The sequence below is a fragment of the Schistocerca piceifrons genome, chromosome 8 (genome assembly GCF_021461385.2).
Source record: "Schistocerca piceifrons isolate TAMUIC-IGC-003096 chromosome 8, iqSchPice1.1, whole genome shotgun sequence".
In the NCBI taxonomy this organism is placed as follows: Eukaryota; Metazoa; Arthropoda; class Insecta; order Orthoptera; family Acrididae; genus Schistocerca; species Schistocerca piceifrons.
In genome coordinates this window covers 318,128,948-318,149,904 of record NC_060145.1, presented here as the reverse complement: position 1 = coordinate 318,149,904, position 20,957 = coordinate 318,128,948, and the positions used below count along the sequence as shown (strand labels likewise).

Here is a 20,957-nt window from a genome sequence, read left to right as displayed (position 1 = left end):
CTGGTCTGACATCTCTGCCGAAATGCTAGCACGTTTGCAGCAGTCGTTCCTTAACAGATTGGAAGTTTGTATTGCCGCTGTCGGTTGTCATTATGAACATAGCCTGGTCAGTTGTCTCGTTACTGGTCAGAATCCACATAAATAGTGTGTGCACCTGTGTTTTTCTTTAGTGTGTGCTACCACAGGTATTGTACATGTGTCGGTGTGGGAACGTTTCAAGATACGATATCTCCTAAACGACTCGCACTATAATCTTGCAAGAAACACCACTGACGTTCTAATTTACCATACTTTTAGTTTGCTAATGTTAACACGCACTGTTCTATTTAACAACATGCATGTTTGCGAAAGTAAATAATATAAAGTACACTTTTTAAATATTATTACAATTTGTTTATTGACTAACAATACGAGCCCCTGACTACCAGTCCGTTACAAGAAAACTGCACATCAATGACACTTGCCAGTTCCGGAATATTTGCGGTGCAAGTTATAGGTGATTCACCCTGTACACAGATGTATCCCTTAAGATGTGGCGCTAGTGCCACGAAATTAGATGAATCACAAATAAAATTTATCGTACAGCTGAAGCGGTCTTATTCATCACGCTACACTTCTACAGCCGTGGATGTCCACAATACGAAATTTGCTGCAGTGTAGAAGAGGACGAAAAATTTTTGCAATTTACTAGAAGGTGAGACTACTGTAAAAACAATTTTGGCAAAATATTTTTAAAATAGCAGCAGTTGCTTACATAACTTGTTACTTGTTTGCAATAATAATAATAATATATAATAAACATTATTAATTATCACAATTAATTATCATAGTGCTCTATGACAAATTGTTCCCATCGCCTTGATGTTGTATCTATTAACCATTCAGAACGAAAAGTGAGACAGACATAAATCGACGAGAATTGTGATTTCTTTTATAAGACTGAAACTTACAAAGTTTCTTCTTTCACTGTAGTCTCTTTTCTTCTCTGCGATCATGTAGTGAAGCTACAATCTTGGGGCATCTAGACACACCTGATTTTCTGTCAACGTGGTCTTCCTTAGATTTAAGCTTCCAGAAATTCGCCATTTACTCTCTCCACTGACTACACTCAAGGAGGGTGGAATGCACAGGTGTTCTGCGGCATTGCCTTCCTGGGTGGGCGTAAGATTTGATACCACTTACTGCCGTACTAGACATTAGCCACTACCTCACAGGAGGAATAAACTATGTTGATAGATCATACATAAGATGAATCCAACAGGATTCAGACTTGAGGGCGCTACACAACATTAGGTCAAATGCTTGAGGCGAAAAGAGGGAGGAAATGGTGACAAACCTGTCAGTATGTTAAATCCTAATATTCTCAATCCCAAGCTTGCCTTAATTCGTGCTGCGAATCTATGGAATGTTTCATTCAGCACATAAGAATACCCTCCGCTGAATGTGCTGGTCTAACCAGGTATATTTTAACGTATAGTAGATTATTTTTCAAAATGTGCCTCGCAAATTTCGAAACTACTCATGAGTTAAATGCCATTACTGCGATTTAATATCAAACTTCTGTAAAATTCTCCAATTACCTTTATGATTCTCATACGCCAAGTGGAAAATGAAACCATCTATGGAAACGATATATGCAGCTCATTATACGAATTGCTACGATGCCTTTCCTATGGACCTTTCCACATGTTAACGATGACAATAAATAAAGGTCTAATGAATGAGCAATCTTCAAGTTGAATATAGATCTTCCATATAACAAATGCAAACATACGACAGGTGTTATCTATTGCTACTGTCTACGTCTATTTGGCGCAGACGCGGAGAGTGGTCTAATTTCCTGTTCTTTTGCCAGAAGAATGGGTCTGAAAAATAAGCTGACGCCACAACAGACGCAGCAGTGCAACGGAGAACACAACACGCAGGTTCTTTGTGCGACAGGAAATGCTCTGCGCTGCGGACGAATATAAACCGGAGCCAGACGTCCTGTCATATCACTCGAGATGGCTGTCTCTACAAGAACCGTTCTCCTTCTCTGCTTGGCCTTTGCAGTAAGTGTCTTATTACACAGCGTTACAGCTAGAATGTGGGGCATCAGTTTGTTAGCTAAATTTTTATTTCGTATAAGATGTGTCCATCGCTTATACAAGACAGAAACGTAAAGTTGTCATCAACAAGAAATTTGGTCAGAACACCATAGTGCTTTAATAGTCATAGTCCTACTGGAGTTGGTAAGCTGTTGCGTCCCTCTGACCTTTGAACTGACGTAGCCAACCAGTTACACTTTCTGAACAAAAACATCAAGACAACTGTTTGCTGACATTAGTGTTGGATGTGTCCAGTGATTGCCATTATACTGGCATGAACACTGCTACGGCACTTTCGATGAGGTGTATGAACTTATGTGGGGGACTGGCGTCTCTTTGTCCCTAGAGAGGCGAAACAAAAGAAGCTAGAGGTGCTGGACGCTGGAACTGGGAGCCAATTCGGCGTACTGTCTTATCCTAAAGCGGTGTAATTAGGTTCAGGTCGTGATTCTAGGCAGGCCATTCCAGTCAGGAGAAATGCTGCTTTATGACAGGGTGCAACCACGAAAATTACCCACATATCATAATATCACCTCGTTCGTGCTATACATGATGGCGGGTAATGTTCTTCAGGCATTCGCCAAACCCAAATCATTTCGTCTGACAGCCAGGGTGTATAGCGTGATACACCACTCCAGATTACTTGTTTCTAGTCATCCACTATCCAGAGGCATTGCTTATTAGACCGTCTCATGAGTCACAGTGCAGAAATGTGTGGCTTATGACGAGATGCCCGACCAATGTAATCCTTCCTTTTTAACTCTCTATGCACAGTCATTGTGCTAACTGGACTGCTGCTAAGTCCTTCTGCCCATTTCCCACGATTTTTAGAACCATGCATTGCAATGCTAGACGATCGCTGTCCGTCGGCACATTAGGTCTGGCTGCTCTTGGTTTATCTGTTGTTCTTCCTCCGCGCTTCCACCAGTCTACTTGGGCAACTTTATAAGGGTTTAAATGTCCCCGATGGAACTGTTACTCAAGTGACCTAATGATTAGTCCATGTTCGATATCAGTGAGCTTTCCTGCGCAACTCATTCTACTGTTACTGCTTCCCTTCCAACAGCACAATTTTTTTTTAAAAAAAGAGGTGGAGCCCCTCCACGCCCACACCGGCATGATGGCCAACACAAAAGGTCTACTGCCATCTCTGCATAAGGGTTAGTATTCACTAAAGTGAGGTGTCGCAGGATGTGGGTACTGCGATGTCTGCGTACGTCTGGTTAGGATTAACCATTAATACGCGCTCATCTGGAGATAGATTGGTCGAAATCTGACGAAGGGTAGCGGTTTGAAGGGCAGAGGAAAAAAAGTGCCAAAGCAAGAGCCAAGGGAAAAAAACCTCTGCGAAAGTTAGGTCGGGCGGCAAGAGCAGTAGCGGTTGTCTTGCTGTCTGCGATAGGTTGTGTAAGGATAGGCTTTGTTAGTAGTGGGTATCATGCATGTCGATACCTTGACGTTGTGCGTTTGTGCTGCTCGGCGGCTGGCGCTGGGTGCTGGTACAGAGTCCTCGTTCAGCGTCCTGCAACCTGCAACAGTTAGGTTTGTTATCGGTCTTGTGTCCGATAGGTCATATACCGGAGGCACAGTGTGAGGGAGTGTTGGCAGATTGTTCGTGCGTCTGTGGGCGAGCTCGTCGGTGTCCCTGCTGTGGCCTGTTGGTTGGCTCTAATAGCAGCTGGTAGTTGCCAGTCAGTGTTGCTGATATGCAGGGGCTTACCGGCGTTTGTCGCTGTTTGCGTATGTTAGTTTACCATAGGTGGTTATGCCCTAGCTAGCAGTGTCTTTGGCCGCTTGTGTTTCCACCTGTGGTTGTGATCGTAGTTTCCCAGAGTGAGGATGAAAGGATTGTTCGAGTGTCTCGAGTTCCTGTATAGTCGTGTGGCGTGTTTCTTGAATACTTCCTTGAGGGTATCAAGGCGGTATTCATGGTGAAGATCCACGGTGCGTGTGTAGCGTGGAGCATTGCTGATGATTCGTAGCACCTTGTTCTGTATGATCTGCAGGCGGCGCAGTCGTGTGGGAGCTGCATATCCCCAGACGGGAGCTGCGTACGTCATCAGAGGTCCAATCAGTGTCATGTATAAGGACCTCGACACCCTGCTATTCAGTGTGCTTGCCCTGTTGAGCATTGGGTAGAGCTGTTTGAGCCTCGCGTGCGCTCGGTTGACAACGTATTCGATGTGGTCCCCCCATGTAAGTTTCCGGTCCAGCCAGACACCAAGGTATCTGACTTTCTCTCGGAAACGTATTGGGCGTGTATGTAGTGTTATCGGTCTACAGTGTTGGTGTTTGCGCAGTAGTTTCGGTCTGCGTGTGAACAGAACTGCTTCGCACTTGTCGACGTTTACTTTAATACGCCATCGCTCCAGCCAAGGCTCAGCTGTTCTGAGTGCTGTCTGTATTCGTGAGTTGATGTTCGACGGTTTCCAGTCTTGCGCGAGGATGGCTGTGTCATCCGCGTAGACGGCTAACGTCGTGTTTCGTGTCGCTGGGAAGTCATTAATGTACAGGTTAAACAAGATGGGCCCTAGGATGCTTCCTTGGGGTACTCCAGCTTGGATACCGTGTTGTGTTGATTGTTTATCCTGCACGTTATTGTTGAAACATCTGTTCGTGAGATATGAGTGTATGAGACGCACGAGTCCGTCCGGGAAACCAGCTTCGCTTAGTTTGTGTATGAGTCCGTTGTGCCAGAGACGATCGAAAGCCTTTTCGATGTCTAGGAACACGGCCCCTGTGGCTTTGTTCATGTTGTAGCCGTGTGTTATATGTTCGACTACGCGGAGGAGTTGTTGTGTTGTCGAGTGGTGATTCCTAAAGCCGAATTGCTCCGGTCTTAGGGTGTCGTTGGCGATGCAATGCCTAGTGATACGTTTTAGTATTACCTTCTCAACAATCTTGCTGAGCGAGCACAGCAGACTGATAGGTCGGTAATTTTGTGGGAGGGAGTGGTCTTTCCCTGGCTTCCTGAACATCAGGACCTTGGCCGCCTTCCAAAAGTCAGGGAAGTGTTGGTGTGTCAGGATGGCATTCGTTAAGTGTGTGAGGTATTCTACGGCTTTATCCGTGAACTCCTGGAGGACACGGTTTTGAATGCCATCAGGCCCAGGGGCTTTTCTAGCGTTGGTGTGCTTGATAGCCCATATGACTTCATTTGTGCTAGCACGTCTTATTTCGTTGCGCGAGGGCTGGGCTACAAGTCGTGTAACCTCCTGGTCCGTTTCAAGTGTGAATGCTGGGTCTGAAGGAACCAGATTCGGCATGAAAGACGCTGCAAGTGTTGTGGCCATAAGCTCTGCCTTCTCCGTCGCGGAGTAGGCTGGGCCGTCTGGTCCTTGTAACGTGGGAATGTAATGTTTCTCCCTGGTGAAGTGTCTGGCCAGCTGCCACACGCCAGGACGTGTGGTATCCAGCCCAGCGAGTTTCTGTCCCCATTGTTCGTTTCTGAATGTTTGAATTTTATTCCGTATTATGCCCTGGAGTCTGTTGACGTGCAGTTTATAGAACGGGCGCCTGGTACGCTGCCAGTATCTCCTGAGGCGGTTCCTCATTGAGATAAGGCCCAGGATTTCCTGAGGCAGGGCCGTCGAGTGTTGTCTTGGTGTTGTAAATGGAATGGCGTCAGTCATTGCGTCTTGGACGGCAGTTGTGAGAGCCTCCACAGCCTCATCAATTTGCTGTGTGTTGTTAATTTCATGTGTGTCAGGAATGCGACTATCAAGCGTTTCCTTGAACAGTGTCCAATTCGCACGCTTGTAGTTGAGCATCCTGCGTGGTTCGACATCCTGCAGTGTCTCTTCCATGTGCAGTACTACAGGCATGTGGTCTGAGTCCAGATCGTTTTCAACCGTTAGGTTGAGTGTACATGTAATGCCCTTTATGAGGGCTATGTCTAACACGTCTGGCCTATGTCGGGCCTGTGTAGGCACGAACGTGGGAACGTCTGGTCCAAGTATAATGTAGTTTCGGCCTAGCGCGTGTTCGTACAGTTTCTTGCCGTTGGAGGTTCGTATTCGTGAGTTCCAATCAGGGTGTTTTGCGTTGAGCTCTCCAGCGGCTATTACCCGCGGTGCTATGTTGAGTACTGTGCTGATATCGCGTGTTACTATGTGATTAGGAGGATTGTATAGCGATACCAGTGTGGTGTTGGCTCCGTTGAACTTGACCCTGACGGCCGTAGCCTCTAGTCTTTCAAGTGCTGGGAGCTCGATGTTCGTGTGGTCTATGTCTCTGTGTATGATGATTGCCGTGCCGCCTCCCCTCCTGCCATCCGCTCGGTCGGTACGATAGACGCAATAACCTGGGAAGTTTAGTTGTTTGCGAGGCGTAAGCAGTGTTTCGTTCACAAGAGCGATTCGGATACCCTTTCGCTCCATGAACGCGGCCATCTCGGCTTTTTTGCTTGCGATCCCGTTGGCATTCCAAAACAGGATCTGTGTGATTGTGTTTAAGTCTGCGTTTCTGGGCTGGTGTGGTGTATTATCCATGCAGTAGTGTGAAAAGCGGTGTGATAGTGGCTTGGAAGCTAGTTCAGTTGAGCGTACCCGGCATGAACTGCATGAAGAGTTGTGAGACACACTCCATAATCTTCGAGACTATTTCGGTGGTCGTGCGTCCGGGGAATAATGTTTCCATTATTCTCTGGAATGTTGTCGTAATGTTGGTCATGTCGGCCTGCGAGTTATTGGTCGTGTTAGCGGCCGCTTGTTCCAGTGTTGGCGTTTGGTGAGGGCTGTCCTGCGAGTCGGTTGTTCGTGTGGCAGTTGTGGTCGCCTGTGTATTCTCTGTGGTGAGTGGGTGTGTAATGTGAGTTGTTGAGTTGGTGTCCGGGATGTGTTCGTGGGTGTTGGTGTTCTGTTGCCTGTGTGGTTGTTGTGGTGTGGTCGTGTTCCTCGTGCTGCGGCTGTTTCTCCTTCTCCTCCTCCTCTGGCGCTGTGGTTGTCCCTGTGTAGGTGCGTTTTCTGTAGCCTGTGGTGGGCTGCAGTTCGCGATCTCAGGGGGTAGGGTGGTGTTGTTGCCTGTTTCGTGTGGTGTGCCCGGTGCGGGTGTGGTGTCAGGTGTTGTGCTTGTCTGTTGTGTGTCTGTTGCTGGGGGTGTTTGCTGAGCGTGTTCTGAGCTCTGGGGCTCCTCTGACCGTCCCGCGCTGCTGGGGCTGCCAGCGACCACTCCAGCGAAGGATATTCCACTTCTTACTGGGCGCGGGGGCGGTTTTGGAACTGTGATGGCGGTAGGTTTCGCATGTTTCGCGATTTTGCGCCTCAGAGCTGCTTTGTAAGCAATGCACCCTCTGTAGTTTGCCTGATGAGCAGCACCTCAGTTGGCGCACTTGCGAGGTGCTGTATGGGGGAGTTTGCAGCGTTGGGTTGTGTGACCGCCAGCGCAGATGCGGCAGCGGGGTGCGAGACCGCATCTGATACCCGCGTGCGCATAGCGTTGGCAGTTGTGGCATTGTTGGGGGGTGCGCGGCGTGTTGTAAAATTCTACATTTACGACCATGTGAAGAAATAGTTTTAACTTCAGCAGGTCGCGGGATTTGGCCGTGTCGGCCAACTCCGCCATGTAGTTATGAGACGGTCTCGCTGTGCCGAACTCTGACTTTCGGTTTACCCGAATGCACTCCCACCCGAGAGCAGAGAGTTCATTGTGTACTGTGTCGGTCGGGGTTCGTGAGTCTATCCCCTTTATCACGTACTGCTGTGTTTTTTCCAGGACAGTCCTGTACGTGAAGTGTTCTACCTTCCTTTCTTTGAGAAAGTCCAGTAGATTTGTGTAGTCTGCCTTGTTCGCCACGTACAGTGCGGCGTGTTCCCCGGTGAGCTTAGAGTAGTATGTTGTGGGACTGTGCTGATTGTTAAATTCTTTGTTTAGGAGACTTAGGTCTCCGTAGTTGTGGATGATGACCGGTGGGAAGCCAGTCGCGGTGTTGTTTGTGTTCTGCGTAGCTGCTTGTATATTTGTGGTTGCTGCAGTCGCAGGGTTGTTTGTGTTGGTCCCTGTGTTGTTATTGTTGTTTGTTCTCGATGTAGATGGTGTTGGCAGCAGCGCTCGGCCGTTGCCTCGTGAGTTTGTGGGCTCACTTGTTTGCGTATTTGGCTGCTGTTTGCGCCTTGGGCCGACCTGCTGCCACGGCCCGTCTTCATCTGTGTTTGTTGTGTCCTCTGTCGGCTCTGGATCCGGTTCCGTCGGTGCCTGGGCCGCCAGAGGTGAAATAGGGGGCATGTCCTTCTGTTGTTCAGCAGGTGCCTCTGTGTGTGGTGTGGGTGTTTCTGTTTGTGTGTTTTCACTGCCCATCAGCTCTGCGATCAGCTCCAGCTGTTCCGCGATCTGTTTATCCTTCAAGGCAACCTGCTCTTGGAAGGTGGACAGTGGGACGGAAATGATGGCGGGAGTAGCCGGCATTACCGCCTCTTGTGCTGCAGCTTTGCTGCGGGTGAGTGGTGGGGAAGCACAGGAAAGATCGGACATCTTTGCTGTTTCGGGAGTATTTATTTATTTGGATAGGGAAGGATGGATGCATGACAATTTTGCTCTTTTTCAAGAAGCGACAATATTTGCTTTTTAGCGAAAGCGCTGTGTATCGTGTTCCTACAGAAGAGGGGTGTCCCTACGACCTATCTGCGCGGAGTGCAATGCGCGGCGCAAGAGAGCGCGGGTTGAAGAGAGCGGCCTACAGTGCGCGGGGTTATCCGACGTGAACGGGCCCCTGACACTGAGATTACCCTACCAAAGAACGGGAGAGTCGCGCTGGGGAGATTTACAACCGAAGTTGCAGGAAGTTGAGCCGAAGCTCTTGCCACTTAGCGCCCGAAAGCGTTAAGCGGCTTGCGCGGGTTCGTGCCGCTCAGTAGAGCGTCACTGGCAGCTACGCCAGTTGCAGCTTGTTAGAGACCACTCCGAGGAGCTATCAGCGGGCAGCTACGCCAGGTGTAGAGAGCAGCGTTCCGCTCGGGTCGGCTGCTCGACTGCTTCCCTTCCAACAGCACAACACTCCCCGCCTTCATTTATACTGGTGTATCTAACTCTCGAGACATCTTCTGGTCAATTCCTCATTATATAGGGGTGTACGGATACTTGTGATCGGGTAGTGTATATGGCGCCAACGGCCATGCCGCACTGGTAACACCGGTTCCCGTCAGATCACCGAAGTTAAGAGCTGTCGGGCTGGGCTAGCACTTGGACGGGTGACCATCCGGTCTGCCGAGCGCTGTTGGGAAGCGGGGTGCACTCAGCCCTAGTGAGGCAAACTGAGGAGCTACTTGATTGAGAAGTAGCGGCTCCGGTCTCGGAAACTGACCTACGGCCGGGAGAGCGGTGTACTGCCCACATGCCCTTCCGTATCAGCGTCCAGCGACGCCTGTGGGTTGAGGATGACACGGCGGCCAGTCGGTACCTTTGGGCCTTCATGGCCTGTGCGGGAGGAGTTTAGTCTAGTTTTAGTGAATATGGCTCCCTCCGATCCATAGTGCAAGTCGGAGTTTTCATATTAATACATTGACAGAAGTGATAGATGATCGATAAAAGTCCTAGGCCGACTGGGAATCAACCCAAGAATTTTGAATTTATATTCTGGTGCTTTAGATACAAGGAGTTTTAACTCGTCTGCGAAACTGTTACCTCTTGCACTGAAGTCAACTTGATCTCACAGCAATGTCTCAGTTAGAAGAGACAAAGGCGAGATAATAGAATTAGTAGCTTCGTGGATGCAAGCAGATGATGGACGAAGGATAAAGTGAGGTATACAAGAGCTGAACCGGATATCTCAAAGCTAATATTCGTTGAAATACGGATAACCGAGCTAATGTTCGGCTATCACAAAATGTTCGATGATTTCCAGACGGGCACTGAGTAGCAGCGTAAATGTCTAAGGAGATCGTGATTTTTTTACAGTTGATGACGAAAGTGCCAGACATAAGAAAACTGCTAGGCACGACAGCAAAAATTAATCCTCGAGATTTGAACGATTTTTTGTTTCAGTACTGATGCTTTAAGGCTATACCTAGTACAGTAGGAGTTTGAAGCAATGTCTGTGGTGCCCGTTCCACATAGCTATCTCTACACTAAGGGTGCAAACGACAACGGTTTATGACGAACCACAGCTGTGTGGGTAAGGTCGATACGAACATACTGATGTCGAACACTTGTGGTACACCAAGCCCGAAAACAGCCTCGAACAGGACTACAAAAGGCACCAAAGCACGCTTCGCGCAATTTTCGGCTAAAGACGTCCTTGACTATCAAAAGCCACTTGTTCTTGCACTTAAAAATGTAAAAGAGACGTCTGTCTAAATTTAACTTCAAAGAATATCAGGAATTTTAATGGAATAAAATTAACAATCAAATAGTTTTGTTTGTCTTGTTTTAGTACTAAACGACTTTAAGGCCTAAGTTTAGGTGTAATTGCAAGATTAATTATGTTTTTCATAGCGTTCAAGAAAATATTTCTTTCTTTTATTAGCGTTATGGTAAATTTCAAATTAATAATTTTTACTAGTTAGCCGGCTGAGCTGGTGACGTAAGAGAGCGAGTGGTTACGGAAAATATTGTTTGGCCCACATATGCTGTAACTTTATTGGGGAATTTGGGATTTTTTTAGCGGCTTGATAGACAGCAGGTGTCGTGCACAAGATTGTTCGTCTCGACTTTCTCTGCATTAATCTGATACGTTATGAATAGTTGTCGTTTACACCAGCTAGATGACCCCGCTTGCTGTGTTTTCTCTGCTGTAACACTAGCTCGTAGACCGGTATTACCTGGTGCCATGTATACGAGGGGACAATAAAAAGTAAGTTGCGGATTATTGTCGTAGACTAAGTAACTGTAATTGAACTCTGTGCTGTACCTGAAATGACACAGATACATGACACTGTTCTTGAATATTGTCACCAGATATCCGCATACAGTAGTCTCAACGTTCAATCAATGCTTCAGTTGGTGAACGATACAAATCCACTCCTTAGTCACGGAACCATTCAAGAATCGTTGTATTAACGCCCTCATCATTTCCAAACATCCCCGCTCCCCTCCCCAGACGTCCTTTCAGCTTGCCTAGAAGGAGTAAATCGAATGGTGCAAGACCTGGACTTCTCGATCAGCATCACCACGTATGTGCGGCCTGATTGAATTGTCGGTACTACTTCACCATAGGTGGAACCGACATTGCATTTGGTCCGTGTACCGATATAATCTGACTGTGTGTAATTTAGACGTCTTGTCCACAAGGATCGTACTGCCCTGCGTACTTACACTTTGAAGACGTTTCCAGTTGCCGCGCTATTTCACTTGCACACTGTGTGCATCTATTTTCCGTACTGCAGGAGAAGATTGTCTCAAATTTCAACTATGGAAAAGTCATGATTGCACAATACTCGTTTAACCTTTGTCAGACTTAAGCTGTGTGACAATGTGGAGAAATAATGAAAAATAAGTAACACATACATATTCGAGCAAATACTTCATACAGAATTATTTCTGTAATTAGATGTGGATCTAGTTTTAGGATCAAAAAGCTCACCGTGTGGACTGTATATACTAATACAGTTCTAATTTCATAATACTGCATGTTCCAGGGCAGTTGTGAATCAAATAAATGCATGTGTCAGACTGTCTGTAGCGTATTAAACTGTCAAAGAAGTAAACTAGACAGACAGAAGGCGTGAGCATTAACCAAAAACATTTCACAGGAACTAGTAAATGTACTTAGGTTACTTTCTCTGCAAAACGGCGTAGGGACTTGTATGAAGGAAGAGATTTATGCCGTCCTCGGCTAAATTCTAAGGCAACGGCCTTGCCACAGTGGATACACCGGTTCCCGTGAGATCACCGAAGCTGTCGGGTGTGGCCAGCACTTGGATGGGTGACCATCCAGCCGTCATGCGCTGTTGCCATTTTTCGGGATGCACTCAGCCTCGTGATACCAACTGAGGAGCCACTCGACCGAATAGTAGCGGCTCCGGTCAAAGAAAACCGTCATAACGACCGGGAGAGCGGTGTGCTGAACTCACGCCCATCCTATCCGTATCCTCACTGTGGATGACACGACGGTCGGATGGTACCGATGGGTCACTTGTGGCCTGAAGACAGAGTACTCCGATAAATGCTAATGACTGTAAAATGTTAATTGGAAGGAGAAAAAGCACTGGTCGTATTTTTTGTTTTATTATCCGCAAAATCGATTTCCGGTCACTTAGTGACCATCCTCAGTGCTGTAATATACAATTAAAATTGGTAGGCACTGGTATCAACAAGCTTAGAGCGATCACATAAACTCAGACTGTAAAATGTGCATCAAAATGTAAAAATGACGTAGATAAAAGATAATTAGCAATAAAATGTACATCTAAAAATAACAGTAACACAATAGATAAAACTACTTCATACATAATAATCGCGCAAGAATTGCACATACAGTATTTCTTACGGTCAGGCATTGTATTGGCATGTGTTACTTATTTTCGATAACTTCTGTATTTTGTTCTACAACTTATGTCTGATGATGGGTTTTCGAAAATGGTAAAATTTAATAAAGAATTGTATGATCAACACTACTGCATAATTGCAGTTGGTCTGCAATCTGGATGGTCGCCCACATCTGCTACCTCTACTATTGAAGAATTCCTGGCCGACCGCGGTGGCCGAGCGGTTCTAGGCGCCGCAGTCCGAAACCGCGCGACTGCTACGGTCGCAGGTTCGAATCCTGCCTCGGGTATGGATGTGTGTGTTCTTAGGTTAGTTAGGTTTAATTAGTTATAAGTTCTACGGGACTGATTACCTCAGATGTTAACTCCCATAGTGCTCAGAGCCATTTGAACAAGAATTCCTGGATCCAGTAGTGGAGAAATGTGTCTGCAGGAAACCCGGGTCTCTTCTGTCAGTGCAGTACTATTTTTGCGGAATGGTCTTGGCTTGGGACAGCAGTGTATATTACTTTCTGAGGTACCTAAGCCAACATCAATACGGTGCACCAGAAGCCAGCCGAAAGTAGTTCGGAGGTTGTTCAGGAACATTTTCTGAGTCTCCGGCAACTCGTTTCATAGTAATTACTTTTCGTTCGATTTCTCACAGTTATTTATGTTTATATGTGTATTACTCTGAATATATCTGCACAACAGTGCGTATGTCGACGGTATGCGATGTGTCGCCTCTTTGGAAACAAACATCTTTCACTCGAACACGAAACTTTCCATTGATAACACTGATGTTCAAATTACTTTTCACCCTCAAGCTTGCATTCAGTGTTGCTCACCCCTGTTTCGGTTTGTCTTTCCAGCAGTCGCAGTTGTACGTTAACAGTGATACACAGCAGAACGGATAGGCTTATTAATATTGGGCAGACCGTCATGTGCCACGATGTGCACCGGCTCACTGAATGCAACGGAAGAATGGCGCAGCGACGGTGTATTGACACGGAAAGTGTATGTCCTTGATGGCTCAGAAGCGCACGACAACGTGCTAAGAATATAAATCGCTCATCACGAGGCAGCAGTATGAGCCATTTGCATGCAAATCTACGCGTCATATCACGACGAACATTTGAGTGATCAGCTATTTAGGGTCTTAAAGAAGAACTTCGGTAACGCGAAGAAACAATATATCAATAAAAAGGAGAAAAAAAACACACATACCGGGAGATTCTAATTATACTTTCCCTATTTAACACGTTATAGCACGGAAACTAATTACCGTACGAGTACCAAACCCTGTAACATTAAAGAATGAAGTAATGCACAATCAGTTTAATTGAATCACTTTCAATGTGCTGCTACAGTACATCATACCACTACATACCGGTAGCATTACTGCTACAAAAGAGGCTCAATATGGCGCCCATCAGTGTACAGCAGAGTCTGAAAGCGCAGAATTGCACTCTGCACAGCAGAACGATGCATGTCCGTAGGTATGCTTGATATGTTGCGCTTGAGATAAGCACATGTGTGAATGTCCCCCTGGTAAACTCTGTCCTTCCGTTAGCCCACAACCAGAAATCGCGGGGATTGAGATCAGGTGATAGTGCCGGCCAAGAAACGATCGATTGACAATTTGATCTTTCCCAAATGTGTTTCGGAGAAACACGTGAACTTCACGAGCGATGAGTGGTGGGGCCCCATCTTGCATGAAAACTTTTGAGTTAAATGCGTCTCTGTCCTGTAATGCGGGTATGACGCTGGGGGAGCATATCGTAGTGACGCTGGCCAGTCACACTGCACGTTTTTGATCCTAGAGCGCCAACCTGTTCACAAAAGAATGGGCCAATGATGCACGTAGCCGTGAAACCACACCGTACGGTGACACGTTCACCATACTGATGAACTTCACGCAGAGTGACTAGAGGTGAAGATATCCACACTCGGCAGTTCTGTGTGTTCACTTTACGCGTCAAAGAAAAATGAGCTTCGTCTGTCCATAGGATGGTCCAGCGCCAGTTCTCGTCAACCTCAATCCTTGCGAGGAAGTGGAGAGCGAAGTCAACACTTCGTTGTGCGTCCTGTGGTGCAAGTTGTACGATATAGATCTTGTAAGGATACCATTTGAGAATGGTTCGAAGCGCCTTCTGTACAGCGGACCACTGGATGTTCAACTGTCGTGACATAGCACGCACACTGCATGACGATCACAGCGTTGTCTGCCATAGCAACAGCGATTTCATCAACCACCTGTGGTGCAACCCGTCGTCGGCCTCTTTCCGGAACGACGAGCACTTCTCCAGTTGATTCGGACTTGTTCATCATGCTCCGCACAGCAGCTGGAGAAAGAGGACCCTTCCGTAATCCTCTCACCCGGCAATATTCTCGAAGTGCAACTGCAGCATTACTGTTGTTTTGATAAAAGAGCTTCACCAATAATGCCCTGCTATTTTGTCCAAGCTCATATTGAAACTTAAAGTGCAGTGTGACTGGTCAGGTGTGTGAAACTACGAATTAAGATGACTGATCACGGCGCCTGGTGCCATAGTTGGAACTAGACGGTCCGGAACCACGCGACTGCTACGGTCGCAGGTTCGAATCCTGCCTCGGGCATGGATGTGTGTGATGTCGTTAGGTTTAAGTAGTTCTAAGTTCTAGGTGTCTAATGACCTCAGATGTTAAGTCCCATAGTGCTCAGAGCCATTTTGGAACTAGACTGTGGCGCTGTGACGCATAGAAATCATGCACCCCATACTCTGAAAATTAATGCAACCAAGTCTGGTACTCGTAAGGTAATTAGTTTACGAGTTACAGCGTGTTAAATAGGGAAAGTTTGATTATAACCACCCGGTACATCAATGTCGTGCCTTATTGCTACATTCCCTTCTGCTTGACACAATTACTTCGAAGAAACTGAAGCCACGGTTGTAACAGTATTCATAAATGTTCACTATTATGTTGCCATCAATATCTTGTAATATGCTGCATCCCGACAATTTGGATGTAGAATGTCCATGAAATATTACGCTATATAACATATTCGCGAATTGCATACACTCAACTCTGATTACGTTTCCATATTCAGCACGTCTCAACATTTCCTCTAACATTTTGAGAACATTCATGGGATTAGTTCGCTTCATGATTTTTATGCAAACTCTTTACACAATAACTCACAACCGAAGACTCCGGGCAACCGTCTCCTACTGCAGTTATACAATTCACACAACTAGAGCAAGTAAGTGTTAGCACGGGAACAATAACTAACAGTGGAACGAAGCTAGCAGACAACAGCTGCATTTTGCATGCGAATGGCTCATGCCTCTAATTTTGAGATGAATGGTTTTTACTCTACGCACAATTTCATGCCGTTCTGAAGAATCGACGTCGCGCACTTACGTTGTGAATTGTTCCCGCTGCCTGGGTAATCACGTCACATTACTTCTCCATGAGAGTGTTTTTATTTTGCGCTGTGTTTTGTATTTCGGTGGCTGAATATTACCGGCTCTTTCTCTCCTGTGATGAAATTTTCACGAAAAGAAAGGTACTTGGGATAAAAAAACCGAATAAATTGTAATTACATTATAACCCTGTAAATGCCACCGGAAATCACGAGTCCATTATACCAAAAAAATTACGATGAACAGCCAGCGAAATTTTGGCTGTGGCACTCGGCTTCGCCCCGTATATGACAACTTGATTTTTTGTCTTACACTGCATTAAAATCGGATACGTCCAACCTTTGCCTTTACGTCAGCTAGAACTATGATGGGGACACTTTCAATGACATGTCTGCTTGCCTATGAAAGGAGGGTATAAGATGAACATCAACATAAGCAAAACGAGGATAATGGAATGTAGAATTAAGTCGGGTGATGCTGAGGGAATTGGATTAGGAAATGAGACACTTAAAGTAGTAAAGGACTTTTGTTATTTGGGGAGCAAAATAACCGATGATGGTCGAAGTAGAGAGGATATAAAATGTAGACTGGCAATGTCAAGGAAAGCGTTTCTGAAGAAGAGGAATTTGTTAACATCGGGTATTGATTTAAGTGACAGGAAGTCGTTTCTGAAAGTATTTGTATGGAGTGTAGCCATGTATGGAAGTGAAACATGGACGATAAATAGTTTAGACAAGAAGAGAATAGAAGCTTTTGAAATGTGGTACTACAGAAGAATGTTGAAGATTACATGAATAGATCACATAACTAATGAGGTATTGAATAGAATTGGGGAGAAGAGGAGTTTGTGGAACAACTTGACTAGAAGAAGGGATCGGTTGGTAGGACATGTTCTGAGGCATCAAGGGATGACCAGTTTAGTACTGAAGGGCAGCGTGGAGGGTAAAAATCGTAGAGGGAGACCAAGAGATGAATACACTAAGCAGATTCAGAAGGATGTAGGCTGCAGTAGGTACTGGGAGATGAAGAAGCGTGCACAGGATAGAGTAGCATGGAGAGCTGCATCAAACCAGTCTCAGGACTGAAGACCACAACAACATGGAAGAATGGCAGCCAGTTCTTTCTCAGCAACTGGAACCAGAGAATATGACGATGTTGAACGCATGGATCTGGACAGACGTCAAAGTTCTAACTCGAATTCTATAGGTCGTGACTGTGGACGGATCAGAACATTTCAGAAATGCTATTGCTCACAAAACGTTGGCTCACAGATGCTGATTTATGACAGTGTCACATTCAAGCTGATACAAACAATTACTGACTCCGAACTATTTCTCTTCTGCATGTAGCACAAAAAAGCTACAAAATGTATAAAGTTTTCTGTATTTAGCATTTTCCTTTTTAGCACCACTTCCATCGTACTTCACTCTTGGCACAACACACGGTGACAGGTGATGTTCTCCAGATAGCCGCCAAACCCTGTCCTTCCTATCGGATTGCCATGTGGTATAACGTGATTCATCAGTCCAAATGACTCATTTTCTACCATTCACTATCCACTGGCGTCGCTCTTTACAAGCGCTCCTTAGCACTGATCAGTGAAATTTGTGGCTTATACGAGTGCTCGACCACTGTACCCCATTGTTTCTGACACACTATGCGCAGTCATTGTATTATCTGAAATGCTGGTAGATCTTTGGAGCTAATGGTTGATTACTTCTGCTGATTTCATGCGAATTTTTGAAACCGTCCTCCGAAATGCTCGATAGGCCCTGTCCACCGGTATTCTTTCATATCTCATACTTAGTGATCCCCAGTTTCTTATGTTAAGTTTGTCGCTAATCTCATTTCTGCTACTTCTTATTATTTTCGTATTTCTTCGGTTTATTCTCAGTGCATACTCACTGCTCAGGAAACTGGCCATTCCATTCAACAGGCCACATAATTCTCCATCACTTTCAATAAGGGTACCAATGTCATTAGCGAATCTTATCATTGATATACATTCACCCTGAATTATAATCATATTTCTGAATCTTTTATTTCCGCATGGGTGAAAGTTCATATCTCTACCTTATATGTCCGTAGCTCGTGGTCTAGTGGCTATTGTTGCTGCCACTGGATCACCGGGTCCTGGGTTCGATTCCCGGCCGGGTTTGGGAGTTTCTCTGCCCGGGGACTGGGTGTTTATGCTGTCCCCATCATTTCATCATCATCATCATCATCATCATCCTTATCATTCGTGACAGTGTATAGATTGGACTGCGTGAAAAAAATGGACTGTATAAAAATTGAAACTTAGTACAGACGCTGATGACCATGCAGTTGAGCGTCACACAAACCAAACATCATCATCATCATCATCATATATTTTATACCATTTCAACTCCAGAATACTTGGTTCTTGGTCTTCCATTATCATTTTTTTTTATTTTTGATTATTGTAGACATTGTATATTATGCATCATTTTATATTCAGGAACAGAAGTATAACATCGAACAGCCAAGATCGATATTGTACAGCATTTATTGTGATGAGCGGTTTCAGCGAACAATGTTGCTATCATCAGATCTTCTGCAATACATTCCACTGAATCTTGGCCAAATGCATCTTATACCCTCTCATATCATAGAAAGATATTTCATGAAGAACAATAGTATATCCTTGATTTATTTCATGTTCATAAAGTATCCATCTGTGATAAGATACGATGTACAAACATAAAAGAAATTTTGCATCACCTCGGTTCCGAGAGTTCCGGAACCTGTACAGAAAACTGGAAGAGAGATCATATGGTGTCGTGGTTGCGAAGATGGACCTCGCCCATGGACGTCGGGAATGAAGTTGCACATCATGCAGCCTATTGCGCACAGTTTACGTCGTAACACGACGTCCTGTGGCTGCAGGAAAAGCATTATTCAACATGGTGACGTTGCTGTCAGGGTTCCTCCGAGCCATAATCCGCAGGTAGCGGTCATCCACTGCAGTAGTAGTCCTTGGGCGGCCTGAGCAAGACATGTTTCCACAGTTCCACATCTCTGTATCTCCTCCATGTCCGAACAACGTCGCTTTGGTTCACTCCGAGACGCCTGGACACTTCACTTGTTCAGAGCCCTTCCTGGCACAAACAATGCGGATGCGATCGAACCGAGGTATTGACCGTCTAGGCATGATTGAACTACAGACAACACGAGACGTGTACCTCCTTCCTGGTGGAATGACTGGAACTGATCGGCTGTCGGACCTCCTCCGTCTAATGGGCGCTGCTCATGCATGGTTGTTTACATTTTTGGGAGGGTTTAGTGACATTTCTGAACAGTCAAAGGGACTGTGATACAATATCCACAGTCAACGTCTATCTTCAGGAGTTCTGGGAACTTTTTTTGATGTGTGTAATATGCAATTGGTCAGAATTCAATGAAATGTACTGTAGAAGATCTGATGATAGTAGTTTGCTGAAACCGCTTATCACAATAAATGCTGTACAATAGCGATCTTAGCTGTTTGACGTTGTACTTCTGTTTCCTCATTGATCTAGATCGACCTGTAACTTGACAATGTCAAGCATATATGTCATTTTACATTGTCAAACGCTATTTCTAAGGCGACAAATCCGATGAAAGTGTCTTCATTTTTCTTAAGATATGGTGATTGGAAAATGAGAAGGTGTTAGCGTTGTTTCAGTAGCGACTTGTCGCCATCGTTTGCAGGTTGTGGCGGCGGTGTCCCAGGAGTCGGCTGACGTGCCACAGTCAGCGGTCCCTAGCGGAGTTTCCGCCAGCAACCAGGAGCCGGTGCAGCCGGTGGCTGCTGGGGAGCAGGCGCTAGAAGACCGCCGACGGTGGATATTCTTGGACTTCGCCGGTTGAGCACACTGCTGCGAGATTCAGGAAATAGAAAGCTCTTCTGTGTCTTAAACGTTTCAATTTCTTGTACAGTTCAAACGTTTAACTCTGTTCCTGTTTCTATATCAAGATCATCCTTTTTTCTTTTTCTTTTTTTTTTCTTTTCAAAAGTTCAAATGAACATGCGTTACATGAAATGAATAAATTTTTCCCATTACTAAATTTGGCTTTATTTCTGTCTTCGCATAGCTGCTGAATGTTTTACCAATTTAACTGTTATCCCAAGAGCAAAATGAATGATGATTTTTAACATCGAAGCAAATTTTGGAATACTGTTTTCTATACAACTTTGTTTTCTGGTTTTCGTCTGGTCTCTTGCCTAGGCAGTAATAGAGAGTTAAAATGCCTTTAGAATTCACCATATAAGGGATATTAAATGATACAGCTTTTATTCTATTTTGAACCAATGTTCGTCGTCAACATCAGTATGAGCTGTGACACTCACAGGTACAAATACGCTCTTGCATTCCTTGCGGGATGCAAGCTAACAGCCTCCGAGTGTTATGTTGAGGAATTTGCAGCTATGTCTAAAACTGCTATCGTGTCAGATTGCTGAATAAAGGTTGGTACATCTATATCTACATCTACGTCTATACAAACAAACGTGAGGTGCATGGCAAAGGGTACGTCCCATTATACCAATTATTAGTTTCTTCCTGTTCCATCCACGTATGGAGCGTGGGAAGAACGATTATTTTAATGCCACTGTGGGTTCAGAAATTATTCTAATCTTATCCTCGTGATCTCTGTGTGAGCGACATGTAGATGGTTGTACTAAATCCTAGAGTAATCATTTTAAGTCGGTTCTTGAAACTTTGTTAACAGACTTTCTCGGGATAGTTTATGTCTGTCTTCAATATTCTGCAATTTCAGTTCCTCCAGTACCTCTGTGATACTCTCGCATGAAGTAAACAAACCTGTGACCATTCGTGCTCCCCTCTCCGTGTACGTTCAATATCCCCTGTTAGTCGTATGTGGTATGGATCCCACAAACTTGAACAATATTCTAGATTGGATCTCACAAGTGATTTGTAAGCAACCTCTTTTGCAAACTGATTGCACTTCCCTAGTATTCTACCAACAAACCTAAGTCTACCATCTGCTTTATCCATGACTGAACCTTGCGGCGGCGCGGTTCCTTCCGTCCCTTTACGACGAAC

The 20,957-nt window shown here is 45.3% G+C and overlaps 1 long non-coding RNA gene and 1 pseudogene across 1 annotated transcript; both read left to right on the top strand.

Annotated features, from left to right (window-relative positions):
- Window positions 1-1,941: 1,941 nt before the first annotated feature.
- LOC124712010 lies at window positions 1,942-19,959 on the top strand. Its single transcript, XR_007005557.1, has 2 exons — window positions 1,942-2,051; window positions 19,603-19,959. It is a non-coding gene; the product is annotated as an uncharacterized LOC124712010 (long non-coding RNA).
- On the top strand, window positions 9,186-9,303 carry LOC124712903 (annotated as a pseudogene).
- Window positions 19,960-20,957: the final 998 nt, after the last annotated feature.